This window comes from Columba livia, chromosome 18 (assembly GCF_036013475.1).
Source record: "Columba livia isolate bColLiv1 breed racing homer chromosome 18, bColLiv1.pat.W.v2, whole genome shotgun sequence".
NCBI classification, from domain to species: Eukaryota; Metazoa; Chordata; class Aves; order Columbiformes; family Columbidae; genus Columba; species Columba livia.
This window is the reverse complement of record NC_088619.1, coordinates 303,955-312,208: the sequence shown is the minus strand read 5'-3', so window position 1 is coordinate 312,208 and position 8,254 is coordinate 303,955.

Genomic DNA, 8,254 nt, shown 5'->3' with positions numbered 1-8,254 from the left:
TTTAACAGACTGTGAACTTACGGTACCATATAACAAAGACCTACCAAAATTGCAACATGCTTAAACCCATACCCACAAAGAAAACAGGTTAATGAGGAAAGCATCTTGCAGACTTCAGCAAGTTTACTGTGACCTGTGTGTTACCAGTTAACTCTCTCTCAGCTTGTTGAAGTTCAAACCGTTCCAGCTGTAAAACTGTCTGTAATGATCTAATGATCTCTTGTAGAAATTTATTTTGTCCTGCTCTTCTCACCTTAAAAACAATATTAATTGCAACAAAGCATTATACTTCAAGGTTCTATCCTCCGGCCACTTTTCCCATTCATCTAACTTAAACAGCAGCCACCATTGACCATAATATTTCACAAGATCTTCTTCCCTCATATTTCCAAGTGCTTTCCTATGTTTTAAAACACCTCCCAATACCGATTTCTTAGGAACACAACTGCAAACAGTCATTTCTGACCTTATCTGGCAAGTAAAAACCATGAGAAGAGGGAGGGAGGGAGGGGTGGAAAACACAGGGCTGATTGCAGCACGACTGGGAAAAGTGGGGAGAAAGTTTTACGGTGAACTTATACCACAAAGTAACAACTCTAACAACAACCAGTAAAACAATTAACTCACATTCCTGACAAGCTGCTTGATTTTCAGAGAGGCAATACACAGAAGCACATAGTATGTACTGTAAAACTCACAGGTAACATGTTGATAGCAAGCATTAGCATTCTCTACTGCTAATTTCAACACCAGTGCTTCCTTAGCTTCTAATTTTCAACCTGCTTATTGATGGCCTCTTGAAGATGGTCAATAAATTGCATGTAATTCTCACTGAGACCCTGATTAATAGTTGTAAATGATTTGGCTGCTTTGTCGGTTTCAGGCACCTTTATCATAGCTTGATATGCGAGGTCTGTTGACTGCCTCAGGATTTCAGAAACTAATAGTGCCTGTATTTGTGGTGGGTCAATTAGTGTCTCTTCCAAGAGTTGTGGGATACCTGCCCCTTTCAACGAATCCCCATCGTTCCGTCCTGAATCATCTAGAGCTGTTACATTGCATAGGTCTAATTTTGCTTGAGTCTTTCATAGTTTTTATCTGATCTCGGGGCAACATGTACACATACTCTTTTTCCTGTTAACTTAAAAAAAAAAAATACTGCAGACCCTCATCCGAGTCATCAGATAACGTGGACTTGAACGGTGCTGGAGAATCATTAGTAAGAGGGGGGTTTGGGGTTTAGAACAGTGCTTTTATTTTTTTATTTTTTTTTTTTCAAATCTAGCCCAGAGAAGCCACCCCCCTCCACTGTCTCTGCATGTTCCCATTGCTCTTTTAATCCTCTCATAGTCTCTAGCAACAAGTCCCATGTTGTTAACCGTTCAGTTGTTTCTTTAGATCTTTCAGTAGTGCTTTGCCCCATAGTAACATAGTCCTTTGTAAAGTCAATTCCAGAGGGCTAATACCCCACTTCTTCAGAAGCAACTTCCATGCAGATAATACAATACTGTCTTCTTTAGATAAGTTTCCCCCATGTTCCCGGTAGCTCACCTACTCCTTAGCGAGGTGTCTATTCAACGATCCGGATCTTCGGCAGCTCTCCTCAGCTGCTCTTATCAGCTGTACCGGGCTCTGTCTCCACAGCTCCTCTTCGGCTGTTCACAGCCTCACGCTGTCTCCTTGTCATGCGAGATCCTCTGCATTTTTATACAGTTTTACCAATTCCTGTGTCTCTTCACTACTGGTTACAAGTTACAGCAGTAACATCTCATTGGCTATTTTTGTTATCATCAATGTTACTTTTCTACTCCCTTCTCTCTCACAGGTACATCCTTAACATCTCCGGATACTCCTTGATACTCCTTTACTCCCATCTTTCTCACGGGTAGGCCTTCATATCTTCAGGGCTAATTTCTGTTCCCATGCCCTCTGTCAGGGAATCCACAGACCCACCGTAGTTCCCCATGTCAAAGCAGCCCTGCCTGCTCTTCCCTCCCTGGACCATTTACAAAGTCCTTTTTCAATGTCTTTTCCCTGACCGAACCCCACAGCAAGTGAGAAAGCGGCAACGCGCCACTGCCTGCCCTGTGCCCCTGCATCCACTGCTGGGACATGGCTGGGGGTCACTGACACTGGGGTTTCCAGCTCTGGCAACACCAGGAGCTTCTTGAGCTTTGCAAGTTTCCAATCAGATCGTTCCTGCCCCTCTTCACCCAAAGCCCCTGCTCTACCAACACACCCTGGCCCTTGCCACAACCCACCGGCGCTGCTGCTGCTGTCCAGAGTGGATTTATCGGGGGGAAGGGCCATTTGAGGGGACTATCAGACCCATGAGCATCCCTGATGCAGGAACAAGAGGGGCGAGTTCCTGTAACACAGCCCAGTGCAGCCAGGACCCACCCAGAACGTGCCCCCGCTGGGCTTTGCTGTGGACCAGGGATGCTACAGCCACGCAAATCCTGACCCTGAAAACTTGTTCTCCTTTGGCACCGTGCACAACACACCAGGTGAGGCCCAAGGGAAGATCTGAGCCTCCCTTCCCGGAAAGGAAAGGCCAGCTCTGTAACCTGGGCACTCCCTGAGCTGTGGCACAACCAACCCCGTTCTCAAGCTGCTCTAGGAATGACAGTACTGCTTAATCAGAGATGGGACTGGGTGGTTTTCCATTTCATCAGCTGGGACCTCACACACACTCATCCAGGCTGCTTATTCCTCTCCTACAAGGAGGAGGCATCCAGCAACCTGCTTACCTTTCCTGCTGCTCTGTTCTGCTGTTGTCTCAGAGCTGCGCTCAGTGCCACGTTTCACGGGCATCTTCCCTGGGCCAGAATAGGGTTTCGATGTCCCCAGGAAATCCCAGTCCCGGTTGTCCTTGTCCTGGAAAGCAAGAGGATGAGGACGGGCACAGGGCGAGTGCTGCGGATGCCTCAGCACTGCTTCTCCCTTGGGAGGCTGGTGCTGGGGCCCGCGGCTGCAGCACACGGGGGCTGAGATGGGGGGGATTTTGGTACTTGAAACCCTCTGAGCCATGAGTCCTGTGCCGAGATCCTGCTGCTGCCTCTGGGAGAAGCGTCAGAACAGCCAAGGCCATTGCTTTGGCTGAGGGCTCTTCCTGTGACGCTGGAGCCGAAGCGCACCCAGGAAGGCCAGGCTGCAGCAGCGGGTGCCCCCGGGCTTTGCTCCATCCTCGGTACCTGGAAGCCCGTCTCCCACCAGCCACCCACTCCCTTCTCCTGGCTTTTCCCCAATGCCAGTGATGCCAGAGAGCTCAGCCCCAGCCCTCAGGACATCCAGGCTCTCTCCCCACATTTGGGCTCACCCCTGCAGCTGCCTTGTCCTCTCCAGGGACCTTGCTGAAGAAATCTTCCTCTGTGAGCAACCTGTCAGGGCAGGGAGCGGGTGCAGAAGCTGAGGACGGGGCAGGTCAGGAGGACGTGGGGAGCACGCAGAGATCTGAAAGGCACTCACCTCTTGCTGTCCCGCACGCTGGTGCTCCAGGCTCTCCCACCGCTGCTGCCGGATGTAGCACGGGGTTCAACTGAAACACACAGGGAGAGATCAGGATGATGGACACGGGCATAGCCCTGGCCTGGGCTCTCCACGGGGGGATTGGTCGGCTTCTCATGGAACACAGAGGCTTTTAATCAGGGACAAACTTCCCTTCGCCTCCCCAGACCGACGGCCAACCTATTGAGTGGCCTCTGGGCACCCGGCTCTCCCCTCCGCTCCCCGCTGCCTCCCCCCTCACAACTGGAGCCCCTCGCGCATCAAGGGCTGTTGCACCAGCAGCTCCTGCTCCCAGGAAGGGAGGACCAGGACCACGATGCTGCCCTTGCAGCTGCAAAGAAGCTTCATTTTACCATCATATCCACGCAGGTCCTTAAGGATGTCATCAATAGAGCCTGAAACAAGACAAATTAAAGGTGCTGAGGCAGGTGAGCTCATTGAGCTGGTGCAGAAAAGCTCCCAAAGCCAGTAAGGCTTGCTCTTTTGAGATCCCCCAAGAATAAAGATTTGGTCTCAAGAATCAGCAATGTCCTGCCTGCCATGTCTTCTAGAGAGAGTTGGTAGGGCCGGGACTTGATCCTGTATTTTGGGGATGTAAAACTGGCTTCGCTGAGGGAGAAACAGCATTTCTTTCTCAAGCAAGCCAGCTGCTTTCCCTTCAGGCAGCTGCTGGCCACAAGGAGATTCCCTCCCCTCCCCTCCCTTCCCCTCCCCTCCCCTCCCCTCCCCTCCCCTCCCCTCCCCTCCCCTCCCCTCCCCTCCCCTCCCCTCCCCTCCCCTCCCCTCCCCTCCCCTCCCCTCCCCTCCCCTCCCCTCCCCTCCCCTCCCTTCCCTTCCCTTCCCTTCCCTTCCCTTCCCTTCCCTTCCCTTCCCTTCCCTTCCCTTCCCTTCCCTTCCCTTCCCTTCCCTTCCCTTCCCTTCCCTTCCCTTCCCTTCCCTTCCCTTCCCTTCCCTTCCCTTCCCTTCCCTTCCCTTCCCTTCCCTTCCCTTCCCTTCCCTTCCCTTCCCTTCCCTTCCCTTCCCTTCCCTTCCCTTCCCTTCCCTTCCCTTCCCTTCCCCTCTCGCTGGTGCTGGGAAATGGTGCTGGGCTCCACTGCCCCCAGGCGAGTTTCAAACCTCTTTGCAAAGCCCACACACCTCATGGCTTAAAACACCGAAACCTTCTGCATGGGCTTTGTCAAGACTGAATTTCACTTCGGCTTGAGAACAAGTCAGAGAAATCACAGGATCCCAGGCTGGTTGGGCTGAAGGGACCTCTGCAGATCCCCCGGTCCAACCCCTGCTCACCAGGGTCACAGAGCAGATCACACAGGTGGGTCCAGGGGCTTTGAATGTCTCAGAGAAGGAGACTCCACACCCGCTCTGGGCAGCCTGGGCCAGGCTCTGGCACCTCCCAGCAAACAAGTTTCTGCTCATGTGCACATGGAGCCTCTTGTGCTTCAATTTATAATATGCAAGAGGCTGCAAGGATGTGAGGCTCAATAATGAGCTCAAAATGTAACTACAGTTTGATAACATTATTATAGCTACTTTGAGGGTATCTTGGACATTTGTTGAAATTTGGCAAAGACTGATCAGCAGAATTATGTCCTGAGGTGACTCAATACCAGAGATGGACAATGTGAGTGTATGGATTTATTCCCCAAATTACTACTAGAAACCACCAGAGACTTTGAACCTGGGCAGAAATAACAAGGTGTGACAGCAAATAGGTACAGCATATGCTCCAGGACACAGTGTTGTGAATATGCATTGGACAGGTGAAACTGTGTATTAGAAGGGTTCTTTGTTCCTTTTAAAATATAAATATCCTCTGGAAATTCCTTTCGAGTACGGTAGTTTGATCTGGCATCCAGACTTGTGCAGCTCTGTAATAAAACAGCATAGTGTCTCTAAGTGCAAGATTGGTGTGTTTTGCACTCCATGGAACAGACTCACAGTTTTAGCAACGACACCTGGAGCTGGCAGGAGAAGCTCGGGCAATGTGAGGTGCCCGCCGGCTGCACCGGAGCTGTGACTACTGTTGCAGCAGGTTCCCGCACCACCTGGGCCCTCCACATCTATTGTTAGGGACCCTAGACAATAATCAAGAAAATCAGCATTTCAGGGTGGCTCTGCTTTTAACAGGCAAGCTGAGCTGTAAACAAATATTTTTTAGGAATCACTGACAAAGTCTGTTGAAGAAAGTGTAAATATTGCCCAGGAACTGAAGGCAACACTCAGATTAGTCAAAAAAAGTAGCTACATTTGTCCAAAATGGTCTCTGTATGGATGGATACAGCCAGCTCAGAGGAGGACTCGGGTGCAGGTTAAAGGGAGGAGATATGAAGTGACCGCGTTGTCTGCTACAATAGAGGTTTTGCTGCCTTCCTTTACAAATAGCCTGTTGTTTCAGCCCTTCCCCTGGTCCCAGATCCAGCCATCTCTCTGGCCAGGCAGTGTGATCCCCACACCGTGGGCTTGCCCTGGGCTGGTCCCTCATCCCCCAGCAGGTGGTGGGATGTGGCTGCTGGCTGGTGGCAGCTGCTGCCCTAATGAAGCTCCTCATCTTGAAGCTTTCAGCTGACCTGCCTTCGCCTGGGCTGTCTGGGTTGCAATCCTGCCAGGCCATATGGATGTGACCCAGGAGAGCGCTGGGTATCAGTGACACATGGCTGTAGGTCAAGCAGTCAGCTCTCAACCTCCCCCTTCCCAAACACCAGCCCCAGGCTGCTGCAGGCAATGCAGGGGCAGGAGCTGTGGCCGTTTGCTCTACTCAGCTGCACCCAGACCCACGTCATCCCCTGGGAAGGGTCCCCCTAGCACGGCTAGCTTGCAGAGGGAGCGTGCAGAGTGGCACCGTGGCACCCAGCGGCTTCACTTTCCTGGCAGTTGCATCATCCTGGTCGGCTGCCAGGACATGATGTGTGCTGGGTGAGCCAAGTCTGGTCCAGCCTCTGTGCCAGCACTGCCAGAGCCTGGGGGACACACCAGCACAGAGCCATCAGGGCCCCTGCCTCACTGCAGAGCCATGGGGTGTCCGCATCTGCAAAGGCTTGCTGGAGGGGCTGGGCAGGGAGCACTGATGGGCTCTGACTGGGCCACTTGTCCCTCTGGCATCCCTCCCAGAGCCATTGCTCTGCCACATTTCCCACTAGAGCTGTTGCTCATGGACTCTTACTCCCTGAAACCATCCTAGACCTGCACTTCCCTGTACACCTCCCACAGCGTCACCTTGTGCTCCCTCCTGCCCTCCCTCCATTCCCCCCACTCCCACCCCTGCCCTGTCTCATCCCTCCCAATCCCACCTAACCCACACCCCTCCCAGTCCCATACCTCCCATACCTCCTGAAGTCAGCAAGACACCCCTCCAAGGCATGGATTAGCAAGAAAATTCCCACCCCTCTCAAAACAATTGTCCCAGGGGCTATTTCTCCTTCTTGCACCTTCATCAGCGTCTCCCCAGGGGGATGCTGAAGAGTACTTGCATGTTGTGGGACCCCAATGATTCCCAGCTCACCACTGATCCCCCAGGAACTGGGTACCCACCCACACCCACTCTGTACCCACTCTTTGAGGTATCTCACTCATGTGTCTCCCTGCACCATGGCATATCTCTTACAAATATATAGCCCATGCCCCACTGTGTCCCCCTGCTCACCCCACACAAAAATAACCTCCAGCAGCCTCATGCCTGGACCGTGGGACAGCCCCAGGTCCCCCCACCCCTGTGAGAGACCCCCCTTTTGCTCAAATTCATTACAGCTGTGTTGTCTCTCCCCAGCTTTTCAGCAGAGGGGCTTTTGCTGGTGAAACAAAGACCTGGCTGGGCTGACGGAAGACACGGCCTCATTGTGCGGCCACTAATGCTGAATGACTGCTCCTTTGTGCGGCTGGACGTGCCGAGCCCTTGGTGAATGCATGGGAACAGCCCCAGCTTACAATGGGGAGCAGCCGGGAGCAACCTCAATGCAAACATTGACTTAAACATCAGGGTTAACCACGCAGGCACACTGGACCTCTTGGGAAATACAGTCCCAGCCAGCACTACGCCTTTGTCACTGGAGTCAAAGCCCCACCAGGCTGGGACAGAAGCGGTTGGTAAAGGCGGCTTTGAAATTTTTTCCAGTGAGGGTGGTGAGAGCCTGGCCCAGGTTGGCCAGAGAGGTGGTGGATGAACCATCCCTGGAGACATCCCAGGCCAGGCTGGACGGGGCTCTGAGCAACCTGAGCTGGTGAAGATGTCCCTGCTCATGGCAGGGGGGCACTGGGGGAGCTGAGAAGGTCACTTCAACCCAAACTGTTCTATGATTCTATGACTTCTCACAGGACGCTGTGGCTTCCCCACCTCTTGCAGCCTCTAATCCAGGTACAGCACATGGCTCAGAGCTGTGCTGTGCCTCACGTCCTGGGCTCGACACTGATGCTGCCGAGCAGCATTTGCGGCCTTATGTAACACCCAGGTCATGCAGGGTGACCTGGAAAGTCCCGTGCAGTTGGCAGGGAACATCCATGGTGCTGGATGGATGCTTGGCTGGGAGGCAGCAGTGTGTGATCTCCGTCCTCGGGTTGTCTGCAACCGCATGTCCTATCTGCTGCAGAAAAAGGTGGAAAAGCACGGGAGCATCAGCCCTGGATAACCCCACCTAGGGGTGGGTGGGACATGACAGAGGAGAGGTTGTGGGGACAGATGCAGGGGCAGAGGTGGCCTTGTTGACACCATGTCCATGGAGGACACAAGTTGTCCTGACAAGGGCAGCTGGCATAG